Below are 17,278 nucleotides of genomic sequence, written 5' to 3' on the forward strand. Positions count from 1 at the left end.
CTAACTCTTTATCCAGAAAGATCAAGAATTTAGAGCAGACTACCTACCGTGGTGAGGTACATGTAAGAAGGAAGCATTTCTCAGAGTCAACAAACACCCGCTCTACTCATTCAAAATTTCCTTGGTTTATATATTTGACCTTGGGATAAGTACAGCATTCCAACAATGTGATTCAAGTATTATTATCTTCCTATTTCTTATTCATATTCTCAATCTCTAGATCATCATATCATAGGTTTATGGTAAAATCACCAGTGTACCTGCAGAAATGTGTGTATGTATACATATATTTCAAAGAACTTGGTTGTGAAATATGACTCTCAAGTGTAATGTTGTGTAGCGTTATCAATATGCTTCTATGTTAACCTCTAACAAAATCTTAATAAATTAACCTCAAGCATGGCAGCTGGGATCCTTGACTTGTCCAACAGCTTCACCAGTCAGCAACACTATAATTAGGATTTAAGAATATGAAACGTAAGTGGCTGCAATTTGTAATGTAGAATTCCAGATGCTTTTAAAATTCCCTTTAAAACCCCAGAACTGGGATGAATGTAAATGCCTGACTCCTATGAGCATGTAGGCACATGAGCAGAAGGAACCCTTTCCTAGGTAAAACATGCAGGCATTAATTTATATTTTTAGTCCTTTTTTCATATGCTGGCGGCTTAATGCTGAAAGAAAGTTTTCATTATCTGAGCTGATAGCTAACAGTCAAAGTTGTTCTCTTGTCTCTGTATCTTTCAGTGGCTGAGAAACCGATTTATAACAATACATGGATGCACTGAATTAGAAAAGACAGTTTTAGAGCAGTGACATGTTTTTTTTCCTACAGTGCACACTCCAGTGGGATACGTCAAAGAGGCTGTAAGAGAGCTGCGTGCACTTGGAAGGGTTCTCCTGCCTACTCTTTCTTTTCCTTCCTTCCCTTCCTTCTGCCTCCGCTGGCTGCGACCGGAGAACTGCTCTGCCAGCCAGAGGGCGAAGGGAAAGGGGCAGAGGTCTTACTCCATGGTTAAAAAGGGCACAGCAACTGGTGAGCTGAAATCCCGGCTCCTGAATCGAACTGAGCCCATCAGCTCAGTGGCACAAACAGCTTTCACTGCTTTGCAGCTTGGAAATGCAAGATCTTGTTCGAATTTCACCCTAAAGCAGCTCTTAACAGGCTGTAAAGGCTTTGAACTTACACCCAAACGGCTTTTACTTCTGAAATTCCCAGGAAAGATTGGATGATTTCTCAGTGATACTTAAGTGTCCTAAACTGCTGTTTCAAAGATTGTTTCCTTAAAAAAATGTCCACGTGCATTTGTAAATCTAACACCAGTTTTCCAGGCTGAGATAAGATCATTTGCAAACTTTATATGCCATTGTAATTATTTTATTCAATGAAATTTCAGAGGTGCTATTTAATCGCACTAAGCTGTGTATTCAATTTGATTTGCACATCTAGGATAATATTCCTTTCCTACCCAGTTGTACCTATATAGAATAAGCACATCCTCTGTGGCTTTGGATACTAAACACGTTCCTACCACTGAAACATTTTTCCCAGCTCTTCCACTGTGTCCAGAATGCAAAGGGAAATTTCTTTCGTACTTCTATAAACTTTCAAATCCCATGAGCGGTGTGTACCTCTCTAGCCCGAATTTCTTTTACTTTTGCTAAACAGAGAAGAAATAGCAAGGAAAAATTCCCTGTAAGATGTCACACTATGCATCTATCTGTAACAAGGTGAATCCAAACTGAATATAAAATGGCTGCTCCCTCCGGAAGGCCCTTATGGAATGCAGCTCAGTGTGCAAAAAGCACATTTGCGATGGTATACATACATATATACACACCTATATGGCATAGGCAGAAGTTTCTGACATATAGACAAAATGGTTACATTCAGGATAGATTTTGTCACAAATGTCCACCTGAACGGATGAATGAACTTAGCCTTTCCACATACAGATGTAGGCACAATAATGTCTAAGAAAACAGCCCTTGGATCTGATCTGCCATTGAGGTCACACCCTTTCATAACTGTGTGGAAACCATATGCCGTTGCTGGGGACTGCTAGAAGAAAATGATAAGATTTCTGAGCAAAATTTGGGCGTAAACATTTGAAAAGAAAGATGACAATCTTCTGTTTGCCCATAACAAAATTGGAGTTCCTTAAAAAAATACTGAAAAATAGCTTACAAAACACATGTAACTTCATTGGCTTAATTGTAATTTACAAATGTAACTTTTTTTTATTAATTTAGATATAGTGCTGATTATGTATGTGTATTCATGTATACATATCTATAAAAAGGGTAATCATAATGGATTATCTTTTTGTTAGCAAATTTGCAAAATTTGCAGAACCGAATAATAAGTGTGGTTTAGGTGAGGAAGAGTATGCAATGATCAGAAATAACATTTATGTTCAGTCAAGCAACTGTGTCAGGAGTTTCCATGAGTAAAATCAAAATTGTCAGGTCACTCAATATAATAGTTTTTATATAATGAAACAATTTATTATTATTATTTCTTATTACTGACATTTGTTTTGATTTTCCACAATAATGAAAATAATTCACCATGAAATTTCACCTAGCCAAGGTTTCACTGAGAAGCTGTTTTATAACACAACTTAACACAAAGAGTTAAGATCATACTTACTGATTTATTGGAGAGGCTCCAACTTAATGTAAGAACTTCAAATGCAATCAATTCCAGCAATGTATTTCAAGTCCTACTTTTTGTTCATATGTATTATATTTTTTTATTTTCTCATAAATTCTCTCTTTTTTTTTTTCTTCCTAGGAAGTAAAATAAAGGTCTTCAAATTCGGAAGAAGTTCTCCACTCAGTGTGTGTTTTTCTCTGAGGAAATTACTGCTTTTTAATCTGCCATTCATCTCAGCCACATAGGAACAAAGTGGATTTTCAGGTCAGATACCTCTCTTACAAATCAATAAGGTGTCGTTGAAAAGTTGAGTTTGAAAAGCATAGTAAAAATATATGTATGTGACTTTCGTGTAAATGAGGTACTTACATGTGTACAATATTGAGAGACATTTGAATCCCTCTTCACCACCAGAACCCAAGTGGGTTCTTGGCTGGGCTGTAAAGTGATGGAAATGAAGTCTTAGTGAATCCACATTTTTGTCAAGGAGATGTGCGGGGTGTTTTTCTTTCAGGTGACTTATTCCTTGAGGTTAAATACATCCATGTACATAGAGAAATTGGGTCATACTCTATCAGGTTTTACAAAAACATAACTAGCAAAGAGTAGACTTTCTATAGGCTATAGAAGTGCTGCTGTGAGTACCTGGGCAGCGTGAACAAGATTCAGCTGCGTTGTGGGAGTTCGTTTTGAATCATGATAATGAAAATGTTTTTTTTGGAATTGATCTGGAGTATAAATAATTGATTTTTCAAAGGTAAAGCTTTTATAAATGAAATGTTTTAATTTTAAAAGGAATCAATTATTATAATTGAGCTACAAAGACTGAGCTGGTATTTAAGTAATGGGAGTTTTCAAAAGCGGATCACTCCAAAGACAAACATCAGGCTGGCCAAGAAGGCACTGGGCCGCTTTCAGGATTTTTTTCCCTATGCAGTATAAGCTTTATCAAACAACTGTCCATTGCCAGGTTTAACCATTATGTGGCCTAAAGAGATGGGAACTGGCTACTGCTGCTGAAGCATTAAATGTCCTTCATTTCTCCTGATCATTTGTACTTGTTTGGCTGCAGCCAGCTTGTGAGGCATTTTGGCATTGAGACTATTTCCACACTGTAGCGTTTGTTTCCATTTGGATCTAAACTTGCTCCAATTAAAGCTTGTTCCCTGGTTTTCTGCTGCTCATAAATGCACTGATTCAGGAGTAGTTTAATGATATATATTTTTAAAAAACACTGACTTATCAAGTCTGATTTTTTTTTTTATGCCAGTGTGTTGGTTCTGACAACGTTTTCTGATCAAAACTAGACTCCATACTAAAACATTTAAGCAGCTGTATTTCTATGAATATCTTAACTTCATGACTTTACTCATCCTGAGATGAAGACCTGGAATGCGTCTCCCACTTGAAAGGCAAATTTTATTTGTATGTATATGTGTATATATATGCATATATATATGCACCTATACCTATAGATGTGTTTCCCCATGCAAATGAAAGGCGAACCTCGATATGTTCTACAAATAATTCTTATGTCGTAGGCAGATCCCTGTACAAGAAATATGACATGATTCATATGCTCTAATAGATTTCACTTCCATAGTGCGGCTTCTTCAATCTTTTGAAGAAGAATTTCATGCTGTTAACAAAATACATTTAGACTGGGTAAACTTACTTCCTGACTTTCCTTTCCTTTCCTTGCAATACTAATTGACAAAACAAAAAGCTTTCGAACAAAATATTTTCTTGACTCGTGGGCTTTTCCCAGATGTTTCACTGCTCAAATCTTGCTCTTTCCTGCTTCAAACTTTCGTAACTTGGATGGGAGTTAATGAGCCCCACATGTCCTGGCTCCCAGCGTACGGTCCTCTGCAGCAGCAGAACCGCCCTGCTCCTCTGTGCAGGGTCATGAAAAATGACATCCCTTCTCGGTGCCTTTGTCAAGTCTTCTTTTTTGTTTATGCTCTGAGGACTATATTTGCCTGTCAACTGGCCCTGAAAAAGGTACACCGAATTCGGAACACAGCAAATTCCCTGTGTAGCTATAAAGACAGTAGACAAAACAGCACTGCAGCACTCCGTTCTCTCTTCACTTCCCATGAAATATGATACCAAGATCAAAGGTTTAGACTTGGTAAAGCCTTCCACAGAAATTCCCCTTTTTACCAAAGGATCTATTCTCCTTCCCACTAACAAAATTACAAGGGAAAAAGCCCGAAGTATGGCACCCACTTTGAATGGAAGTGGTTCTGTGGAACAATCAAGAATCTATTTAATTTTAGAAAGGTGTATGTGTATAGATGTATGTATACACATATATAAATTACTTTTAAGCTGTCTCAGAAAACAAATCACAATGAGCAGTAGAGAAGCAGCAAAAGCAACTCATCTGATAAAGCAAAAGGCATCTAGATCAAACACAGCTATAATTGTGGGAAAAAGAAAAAAAAAATTCCTCAAATCTCAAAAGACAAGACTGATACACAGATTCTCCATATGGATTTTCCATATCAAGGTAGATGTCCATATCTAGCTACGTAGGTATTCTCTGTTACTGCCATAGTAGTTGCTTGTAGCATTTGTGTGCCATAACAACCCTATAAGCCACATAACAGGCTGTTATTCACTGAAGTAATTTAGCAGAAGAGATTGGCTAAGGGAATGGTCAGTGGCTTTAATTACTGATTTTTTTATACTTAAAAGGATATGGGGAAATTCATGTGGGATGGGAAGAAAAGTCTAATTAATCGGGAAAGAGGTATTCCTTCTTAGGGACTGTTTAACCAGCACAAACCATAAGCCAAACAAATGAATGTAATCCTATTTCTTTCTCAGTTTGATTAGTTACAGAAACAGATATCTTAAGGGTAATTTTCTTTGATTGTTAGATGATAACTGAGTGTATCAGACACTTCAGTATTAATTTGATAAAGCAGAAAGAACTGCTGAAAGGACCGACTCAACCATCAATTTTGGGAACTGTCCCAGATTGTATCGGTTGCAAAATATGTGCACTATACTTGCCTTATGTAGCATATAACATTCAGAAACAAGGCCCCGTCAAGGAAAACACTTAGGACTGAGAGATAACTTTAAGGCTGCATGTTTGCAGGCTTGAATTTGTTTGTCAGTCCCTTACCACTGTAACAAGTGGTAAAAATACTGTGAGAGCAATTTTGTGTAATAACACAGCTTTAGAAATGGAATATGCCATGTAGTAAGGTAGACATACCAACTGGGAGTCTGAGAACCGAAAACTGCTATAAAGTAGTATTTTTTTCAGTTCTGAATGAAAAGTAAGTTATTGGGGGAATTTTTGTAAGGAAGGATGGGACAAAGATAACATAATAGCAGTTGTCTGTTAGCAAAGTCAGGCTGACTTTATAGGATTCATATGCAAATTTATACAGGTCTTTAGTTGAAGGCTGACTTTTATTGTGTTTTTTTCCTCTTGGGGTAGTTATGATTCTCACTTTAAATACTCAGTACGTGCATTTGATTTAAAATACACCAGGCTTTCATGGTTTTACAATGTTAGGAAGAAAGCACATAGAATAAAATCCATAAATGATGAAATTATTGTATTTTGCAAATAGATTTTGCAGTAAGTTGGTTGCCCTACAAAATACTAATGATGAGATGTCAGAGAAGTGCTCTTTCCCTCTCTCCTCTCTCTCTCTCTCTCAGTTTGTGTATACATACAATGGCAAACCTGATAATCTCCAGGGTGCTCAGCTCCATGAAGCTCATTTCACAATTCTTCCATTGTGGAAGATCTATTAAAAAAAAACAGGTAAGCATTTCTCCGTTGTGATTTTGGGCATCATAAATTAAACCTAGTAACAGAGATCAGGGCTAGTAGTTTTCAAAGGGAAATATCTCTGAAGTGTCCTTCTCATTTCATAGATGTGTGAATCATAAGACTATGGCTATACCTCAGTTGCGAACAGAGGTCAATCGTTTTGGTCTCATTTCCACATGGATGGGGCTTATATAGGTTCAGGGTTTTTTTTTCCTTTTTTATTTCTGTAAAAAGACATATCCTTTCAGGTGGGTTATTGCTGTTACAGTGCAAACACCTCTTTTGTGTTTCAAGGAAATAAATGAATTTATAAAAAATGGAGTTCCCTTCAGTTACACTCGCTTATGGCAAATGAGACGTGAACGTGGCCCACATCGGGAGTCATACAGTGAAAGAGAGTTTATCTCCTCCTTTTAAACCTGTTAAAAGGAGGGACTTGTGCTGCCCAGGCACTCACTGGTGACAGCAGGATTTGGCTCGATAGCAGGTATTTCGGGAGGTGGACTTTACAGAGGCAATCAGGTTGGTTAATAGATACAATCCAGGTAAACCAGAAACACAGGACGTCCTTCTGCAGCCTCCAGGTTTTCAGCCTTACTCCAGTTAACTGAAGGGTAAGAGAGAGACGGCCCTTTACATCCACCAGAGCCAGAGAGAGCCCAGGGAGCTCCCTAATGGCACAAGCAAATCAAACCGTCCTGGGCCGTCAAACACTAACGAACTGAAATGAAGCTTGAGGAGTGGTTATGAGAATAATGTCTGCTTGAAGTACTAGTTATGGATTGTAACCATATTGAATTACTAATGGATCAACTGCTTTTCGTGGTTGAGTGCTGTTTGACCTGGGTGGATATCAGAAAGAGAATATGAACAGAACTCAGTTAAGAGGATCTATAAACTATAACTTCCAAAACTAAACTCTTAAAATATTATTGGCTGCAGATATGAGACATCTATGGAGTTTCCTTTAAACTTGGTCTGGATTCAGTGATATGCCCTTTGGCTGAAATTAAGCCATTAACTCATCTGTACACATAGATACCCGAGTGAACAGACTTCGTCTTTCTCGTGCTCGGATCAACAAAGAGATTGGAGTTTATCTTCATTAGCTGTAAACAAAAGCTGGTGTTAAAGCCAGCTTAGGAAAGGATTCTTTGACATCCCTAAATGAGCTGATGTGATCCCTAGTGAAAATAATAATTATTTAAGAAAAAGGTTTCCACAGTTGAAAAAGAAAGCACCCCGGTTTAGTTTCAAACCACAGCAGACCTGGGGAAATACATGCTGTTCGCTTTCACAGCACGTACGACAGGTTACATATTACTTAACTGGTTTAAAACCAGTGCAGGTGTTTTGTCTGAAGTGATCATAAAACAAAGCTAACAACGAAACCCATCGAACTTGTCAAAACACTGAGGTTTTCTTAATACGTGCTTTGTACGTTTATCACTTGGTTTTACAGCTTTTAGAATTCAAGTGACAAATTGTGAGGGATTTTTATTGTTAGCTGTTGAACCATTTCTTTACCAAGGTACTAAAAAAAAAAAAAGATTTGAACTATGTTATAGAAGGTATATAAAAAATTAGTGTTTAAACAATACAGGATGGCTAGGAGAACAGTTCCTAGCAATAATACTAAACATTGCCATGGAGCTCAACTTGTGTAACACTTAATCCCAATAGCAATATACCAAATCCACTTAGAGTCTGCCATTTATTTTTATCAAGTTTTCCTTTTATCTATATATTGAACTTCTTTAATGGAAATTATCCATATGCCATACTGTGTGTGCTTGATTTATTCTGCATTTGCTTAATAGCTTCATTTTGTGATAGAAGTCTGTGGCAGGACAAAACAAAAGACCAATATCTTAATAGCACGGATGCCCTAAGAAAAGGCACCCACGAACAACAATTATAAATACTTGAAAACTGCAAAAGCAGCTCATCGAGATTCATTACAAAGTTCTTTTTACTGAACTTCTTGTTTCTCTAAAAATGTTGTATGTACATAAATACCTACAAATACACATATATGTGTGTATATGTATAACCCCTACAATTTATTTCAATGAAAAGTCTACACAGCTATATTTGGAAAGTGAGTGTGTCAGTTTATGCTTTAAGTTCCAGTCACTGCAGTATTATTATTTACTGGTTTAGTGAATTTATGAAAAAGAAATGCCAGCTGCCTCATTACGTCATACTGAAGTGTTCCAGGATCTGACATAGATGTTTTGGTCCACAGAATTAGGGAAAAAATGTGGGTGTATCCATATTTATGTAGCCTGGTGAGAGAATGCATTCCAGTAAGTTAAGGTTATTTTGGAATAATCTTGCATATTTATTTTAATTGATGTCTGATTGAAACAAAAATCTTTCTGATGGATGAAAACTTTATTCAAATGGCTCCAGAAAAACAGAGCACGTATTTTTGCTATATTTCCTATACACTTTATATCTTTTTGCTGGCCATAAAAATGCTAAATTTTATAGTACGAAAGAACTATAAAATTATATAGTACGAAAGAACTATATATACAGAACTCTCTCATTTGGACAAATGGGTTTCTAATGGATTTTATGAATGCTAATAAGTCCACAATACATTTCATACAGTTAAGACATAATGCACTACTTCTAAAATGGGTCTGCGTAAATTAACTTTGAAGGGTGTCTGTGTTAGTCTTTCACCCATTAATTGCACGATGTGAACCCCCACAGCAGCTGATTTAAGAGTTCATCTCGGCTGATTCTTGCTGGTGGAAATTTGCCAAAATGATTACATCAACTTCCAACAAACTACATGCGCATGACAACAGTCAGCAAACAATTACTTAAAACCCTATAATATGATTTGTAATTTGACATAATAGACTCTTCTTTCAGGGTTCACATTTCCATGACAAAGCCAGGAGAATTGGGGCAGTTCTGCAAACAAGCGTGGGCTCTGGACATGGGTGCGGGAGATGGCCCTCGTCCCTCCTCTCCGGGCTTCCACAACTACCATGCTGCCTGAAACCTGGGATTAAAACCGTGACAGGCATCATTTTGAGAAGCTCACTAAAATGCCCCCATTTCTTTCTTTTTAGCCCTGAGTGATGACGATGCTCAGCTTACGTTTTGTCTAACAAAACAGCAAGGGGGTTGGGGAAAATAAACCTACAGTAATGATTTATGGAAACAATAACACTTCCTTGAGTTTTAAAAACATCTGAAAGCAAATGTCATGCCCCTGCCTCATCCCCAGCTCTATGTGATATTTTCCATCCTCTCGTGTTACACAGACCTAGTAAAGGCTGAGTCTCAGGAAAGACATGTTGTGGTAAATATATTTCTGCTTTAATCTAATATTCTTCAGTAAGGTCACAAATCGCTATCTATGCAACATTCGAAAACTGCAAGATTATGGCAGATTCAGGCCTTGAAGCCCTTCTGTTTTCTTTGTTCAAAGATAGAGATCCTTGATGTATATTCAGGAGATAGATGGGTTTAAATTCTCTCCCTCTTTCTCCTTCCCCCCCTCTCTGCTTTTAGCCGAATGATTTATTTGAAAAATGTGTGACTTCTCTAATTTTCCATTTATGGGCTAAGGGTTCTTTGTAGCAATAAAAGGACATAAGGCCAGCAAGGAGGAATTATGCAGCATCTATTGTAAGGAAATGTAAAATAACTGCAGTTTTATGTGGGGTGAGGCCACTCAGAGGAATGTGAAGTCTTTATCTGCAGATATGTGTTAACATTTTGTTTAGGCTGCCAGAGGAACATGTCAATAAACTCCTACTTTCCGTGATACTGTAAGGAGCAAAAATCTCACTTTTTAGTCTGGTTTCCAAATTAACTCAAAGGTGGAAAATGGACATTTTCTGTACATAATGCAAAAAAATTGGAAAGTTTGCTGTGTAATAGCTCCTCAATCACGGAAAAAGGTTATAAGCTACTTACAGAAAGCATACGATAGCATAAAATCATAGAATGTGGTTTTTCAGGAATAAAATGACTTACATAGAAGGGAAAAGAGCCGTTACTATGAATACTGAAAGTTTATTGGTGGTGCTGTATGCAAGGCAGTTGATTTTAGGCTGCTGGTAGCTATTATGTCAATTTGTTCTTCCTTCCCCGAGTGTTTCTCTGTGTGATCTGTTTTCACAGCCCCTTGGCCCGGACTCGGAGGCAGAGGAACCCGTACGTTCAGATGAATGGTAATGAGCATTGTCAGAGAGGCAAGAAAATCGAGTCCCCGCTCTGGCTGCCGGGCTGAGAGCTGCAGGAGCTAATTGTGTCAATGGTAATGAGACCGAGCAGGCAGCAGATGCTCACGTGCCTTTACAATCCAAATCCCACCAACAAATTCCTCCCACAGAAACTTTGAGGGACGTCTTGGCACCCTGGAGATGGTGATAGACCCGGTCTCAGCCACATGCCACCTGCTAGAGACATTGTTTAAAAAAGGAGGAGGAAAAAAAAGCCTATTATGATAACAAAGTTGTTTGCTGTCTCTTGCAATGACTTTATGGCACCAGTTTTACCATACTGCAGCTATTGAAAAAAAAAGGGGAACATCTGATTCTTTAAAGAGAAACATTTGTACTGAGCACTGTTAACAACTTACTTGGGAAGCCGGATATTCAGTATATGTTACATATTCTGCTGATAAACCATGCCTGCCTTTTTCCCATTACAGCTCCCACTGTGCCTGCTTCCTACAGCAGGTTTACATTTCCACATGTTTTCCCATGACATTGAAGCAGGGAGCATTTTTTTTTCTCTTTTTTTTTTCCCAGAAAAATCAAGAATAAAAATTGCAGATACCCATGTGGAGCGCTGTATAAATATTTACTGTAAAATAAAATAAACAACATATTTGGTCCTTATTCACAAAGCAGGCTGGGTGGTGAATTGTGCCTGAGGTTTTGAAGAGAGGAAGGCCATTAAGGGTCCCTTAATCACAGTCCTTTGTAACACAAGCTTGCTAAATGCTGCAGTAGACAGAGGTTCAGATCCTTCCACGAAACATTTGCCCAAGAACATGTATTTCTGGAGAAATCCGATCAAGTGTCCTTTCTTGCTGCAAGACTTTGTGTCCAGCTTTGCACTCCTGTGAGTGCTCTTCAAGACAACTTAAACTGACCCTGAAGCTGTTCAAAATCCTTCCGTGAGGTGGGTTGCTTCCCATCAGCCCCAGGTTTCAGAAGAAGACAAAAATGTCTTAAAAACTCTGGAGTTGGCCTCTGGCTCCGCCGCAGCTGCACGCAGCCGAGCTCTGGCTCTGCTGAAGACGATGGACCCTTTCCTTTCACGAGAGTGTCCGCCGTCCTTAGAGCATGTTGGTCGCAAACAGCTGCTGGCAGTAGGTACACATGAGTGGATCTGGATCATTTGGCTTAGGCTGTCAGCAGAAGATTGAACACATGCTTTGTCTGGTCTGAAGACACTTGAAACAGCAATTATGCTCCTTTTTTAAACTCCCAGGGGCAATGGAGAAAGTTATAGTTCCATGAAAAGCTTGGGTTGAGCTGGTAATTTGACAAAGTATGTATTGCAGCCCTGACTAAATTCACATCTACACCAAACTTCAAACCCTTCCTTTACAGAAACCCCACTCCTGTGAAGGAAAAAAGCATCACAAATGCAGCTGCTCCTTCTGCTCTGTATAAAGTAAGAGTGGCCTTGAAAATATCATCACACGCTAGTTAAGTGTGTTGCAGGGTACAAGAGCAAGACAATTGTCAAAGCAGAATAGCAGCAGTGTAAGACACAGAAAGCCTTTCAAATTTATTCATGTGAAGTATTTCAAATTCCACTGCATGCAGTATAGTAATTTGTTAACATCTGGAATAAAACCAGATGTGGGAAATCCGATGCAAGCACACCAGCGTGTAAGGCTGAAAACCAGTAAGCACAGCTCAGGCAAAGAGCACAGATGTTGCTAGTGCTTTCTCTACGGGGAAAAAGAGGTCTGGGGTCTCTGACTGCACTGGTGACCACTGCAGCCCCACGGTGGCTGCATCATTAGGGGACAGGAGGTGACAGAGCATCTTTGTTCCTCGAGTTCCACTTTGCATGAACCGAAGGTTGTAGCCGCTATCCTCTGAAGCATCTGGCTCTCCTTATTATTTGTATTTGCAGCGATAGAGAAGGAAAAAATGATGCATTAGGAAATGGGCAGTTATATCCATGGTACACAACAGGACCCACAGGTTTTAGGTGGCTTTGTGAGAAAATGGAACAGGACCACGCAGTGTTACCCTTGTTGGCTTAGGTGCGGTGGGAAAGAAGCGTGCCACAGTTCTGACTGGTGCCTTTTATCCCAAGCACACGTAATACTCAAAACCTCATTTTGCTGAAGTGCATATATTGCTCTTAAAGGCAATTTTGGGTAAACAGCTATCAAATAGAGATATTCTACTTCATGCTTTACAAGGAAATAACTAAACAAAATGACAAATGTATTAGAGTGATCAAACAATGGAATTTCCATTATATACTGTGCCATATTAACTAATCCTCAAAATAATTCGAAAGCATCCAGTGATATATTACAGGCATTTGTTTTTAATAGAGATTTAGGAAACGGTAGGTCTCAAGTATTTTTCTCTTTTGCGCTTGGTAAAACTTTGAGAGATAAATGTTTTATTGATTCAGAAAGAAACTGAATATCGAGGTACAGTACTTACCATGCATGGAACATGTGCGAGTTTAACTCGCTATTTATATACACAATGCTGCATTGCAAAACTGCCATGGAAATTTACTCATGTAGCAGAAAATCTGATCCCCTGCCCTTTGCCACGATGATGGATGATAATGTAAAATCTAATTTTGAACTCACTTATCAAGAAAAATTTCTCACCCATCAGCAGGTGTATAGAATTTTGTGGTTTGATGTATTTTAATGAATGATCAGATTTTTTTTAAGCAAGTTGAAAAAGTGAAAATTATAGATCAGGGCTCTGAAGTAAATTTCATAGAATCATAGAATGTTTTCAGTTGGAAGGGACCTTAAAGATCATCTAGTTCCAATCTCCCTGCCATGGGCAGGGGGACCTTCCACTAGACCAGGCTGCACAAAGCCCCATCTGACCTGGCCTTGGATTTCTCTGTTTATTCCTACTTCTGGGGACCTGGCCTTTTGCTGGGGCAGGAAGATACTTTTCCTGATATAGCTATTATTACCTTTACTGAACGTTTCCCGGGTGTCTCCGAGGTGACAGAGAGTGGCCTTTGAGCCTGCTCGTGCTGGGCACTGCATAGAAGGGGCAGTGCTCTGACTGGGAACGGCAACTGTTAGGCAGTGTATCTTCAGCGGGATTACTTTAAGGTATAGGTATACGTGTATATAGTTAAGGTATAGATTTTGTGGAGGTCAGGATTGATAGTATCAAGTGGATTTTTTGCTTTTCTGATTTGCCTACCAGGATCCCTGACCCCATTTTAGATAATCCATTCTCTGCCTTTTCAGGTGAACCAGGTAACTGATGCCTGATTGAGGTACACTGCTTAGTATTCCACAGATTAAAATATATGCCCTACCTAATGTATTTGGGCTTAATTAAGAAGACTGTGATGCAGAGGTCATATTTGATAATCTAATGGCCCATTCTGTCTTTAATATATTTTAAAGTAATCCACCCTCTGATGCACCTCAGGTCTGAAAAAGGTATCGGGTATAAGCATGACTGATGAGATAGTAGATTGGACAAATACAGCATTAATTTGTGATGAGTTCTATAATACGGTTGTCTGTGCAAAAAATCAGACTGAAATGTCAGCCTCCTTTCACCCACTTCACTGAAAGCATCATATCGACCTTTGATGAGCTTATTTGTGGGTCCAAGAGTGAGTATATAAAATGGCAACACTCGTTTGCCTATGAGGATACTCTTCGCTCAATTTGCACTCATGCAACAGATGGAAATGTAAAATACAAAGACCAGGGAGAGCTCTGTCACTAGTTTTACTTTGGGAGACAAGCTTGTTGAAGAGGGATGGAGGGAGAGACAGAGAGAGACAGGGAGGGAGAGAGGGGAGAGAGGGAGAGAGGAAGCCCCCCAATTTTGTCATTCATTGTGATGGAAATGTTCTTTTAAAATACACTTCTCACTTAGGAAGACTTGTCTTTCACATTCATTACGCAGGTGTCAAATCAAATTTTATCTTGCTATGTCTTGTGCGCTGGAGCATAGTGCATATGACATTTTGCAACATGATGCAACATAAGGCAATAAATCATACTGAGAGTGAATAAAACCTCATTTTTGTGTGTGTGTGCGGGGAGGGGAATGAACCAAATGGCACTGTGCTAATTTCACTGTGCTTCTATCATTGTGAAGAAAATTATTTTCTTTCTTCCCTGTCCCTGCTGAGGGACTGGTTCTCAAAATAGTTCTTCAAAGTAAAACTCTGTGTCACCTAAGTTTTGCATATGTACTGCGCATCTAGGGGATCAGTAACTTTTAGAAGAAAATATATGCTTGAGAGCTCAATGAAACTCCTCAGAGAACCAAGACAGACTTTAAAGTATATCGACCACAGAAATAAACCTACTTTCAGCTAAGTGAAAAATTAATTAATCTGCTCTGCAGCTGTGGTTTCTGAAGTCCTACTGTAGGCAAAGGGAAGTGCTATTTGGAGTCGGTTTGTTTTTCTTCCTCAGGTGCATCACTGGAGAATTTGAACGCAACTTTTGAGAAGAACGTTGTGGTGAATAGATCCGTGTTAGGTGGGAATAACTGAGATTACTCTCCAGGAGGCCAGCAGCACTCCACTCACGTGCCTAACAGCATTCACAATACCACGCTCCCTAAGAAGTGTCTGCTGGCTGCACGTGGGACTCTCCCTTTCCTTTGTAAGGGAAGTCTGCCATGTCAAAGGTGGACTGGAGTTTAAGAGACTTTCAGACAAAACTCTTTCACTGGATATGGGAGGAATCAGCCTTGGGAGTGCTGCGATTGCTCATAAGCACCCTACGGAAGTATCACTTCTAGGAACGCCACGCACTTAAATATCGCTGCATCTAAACAAACAACCCCAAGATGTGTTCCTTCTCACTTGTAGCTTCAAATGAATGTCAGATAAAAAAAAAAAAAAAGAAAATCAAGGCTTTTTCATTGCCTTAGTTCAGAATTCAGGTAAGGACTATTGTGCCAATGACATTTTATCTTCATTACAAGTGTAAATGGTTAGTTGCAAGACAGCGTGGACTTAAGTGATAATATTACATATAACCTAACTGGTGAAGTCGCAAAATAAAAAATAAATTAAAAAAGGGAAAAAAAGAAAAGAGGTGCTGTAATTCCTGTCTGTAGGTATCCTGCTACCTATTAATATACAGAGTATGTCTCTGAGAAAGATCGATGTGATGAAGTGGAATTACTATTTGGAAAGTGATAAAAATTGCATAAAGCAAATTCTGCATATCTAAATGTACTAAACAGTTACTTGGAAGGACACGTTATCATTTAAGAGTATATATGATATTTCAGTTTTCAAGCAGTGAAATTATTTTTACTATGAATTATTCATCTCCTGTACTCATCATGTAAAGGGGCAGTGACTTCTTTTATCAACAAAATACTTTTTATTGACATTAAGAACAGCATTTAATTGAACCTATTTCCCCAATTATCGTCAGAAAAGAGTTTACACTGGTGTTTTGGAAAAATGTTTTAGGAAGATTTATCAGAGCTGCAAAAAAAGCTTGTCCATGAACTAATGGAATTAGATTACCTTTGAATTCTCTCCACCAGAACTTAGAATGGCCACTAATTCCTTTCTTTGCTCTTTTGGTGTTTGCAAAGGGGTTCACTAAAGCCTGAATTGATATAATTATTGGCTTGGATTGTTAGAGATTTAGGCCAGATGGCTATGGGTTTCTAAAGTCCCAGTTGCTTGTGTTAGCTTTTCTAGTTTGCCTATAGGGTTTGGGGATCAGCAATTTGAAAGGGCTGCAAACTTGTAAAACAGTATTATTCATGGGGGCAGAATGTTCATCAGCGTGACCCAGTACTAAATACATTCATTATGGGCATTTCTATTCTGCACAATTTGCCACACGGCGCTGGTTTGTGAAAAAAAAAGAGACAATGGCTTATAAAATGCTTTTGAATGCTTAAAAAGAGGGAGAGTTCACGCTGAGCCTCCTCCGCTTTCTTTTTCAGCAAGAACCTTCTTAGTGACTTTGGCTGAGCTCTGCTGAGAGTAAGTAAATTGGGAAAACCAGAGATTCACTTTTTACATTTTTGGACATGGGGGAAATATAAGAGAGAGAAAAGAGCAATAAAAGGGAGCGATGGTATGATTGTGGGCAACGCCAATAAACAAATGGGCAAGTTAGCAGAAAAACAATGAAAAGCAGGGTAAGACTGTGGCTGAAAGGATAAACTTAAAAAGCAAACGCAAAGAAGAGGCAATAGAAATCACATCATAAATAGATACATTTGAAATGAGAAGAACACATCAGCTTCTGTGACCTGGGTGCAGCCTGAAGCTCACATAAGGATCTATAGCATATTTCTGGTGTACACGAAATACATTCTCGACTGAGCCATAAGATTATTTTTTTGGTGCAAATGTGTTGCAGTGTAAACGTGAAAACAGTTTTCAGCAATAGCAGAGAGGCAGGGAAATTGTCACTTTCTGAACACTTAATCCGTCTTGTGGCTTTTTTTTCTTTAAAACACTTGGCATGTAGAAGGTGTACTTGGCACAAATTGTCATGGTGAAGCATGAAGTGCTTTTTCAACTAGGATGAAAACGATCTTCTGAAGAACCACTGGAACAGCAAGTAAAAAAGCAGAGAAACACAGGCAGAGGCG

This window comes from Calonectris borealis, chromosome 4, assembly GCF_964195595.1.
Source record: "Calonectris borealis chromosome 4, bCalBor7.hap1.2, whole genome shotgun sequence".
Lineage (NCBI taxonomy): Eukaryota > Metazoa > Chordata > Aves > Procellariiformes > Procellariidae > Calonectris > Calonectris borealis.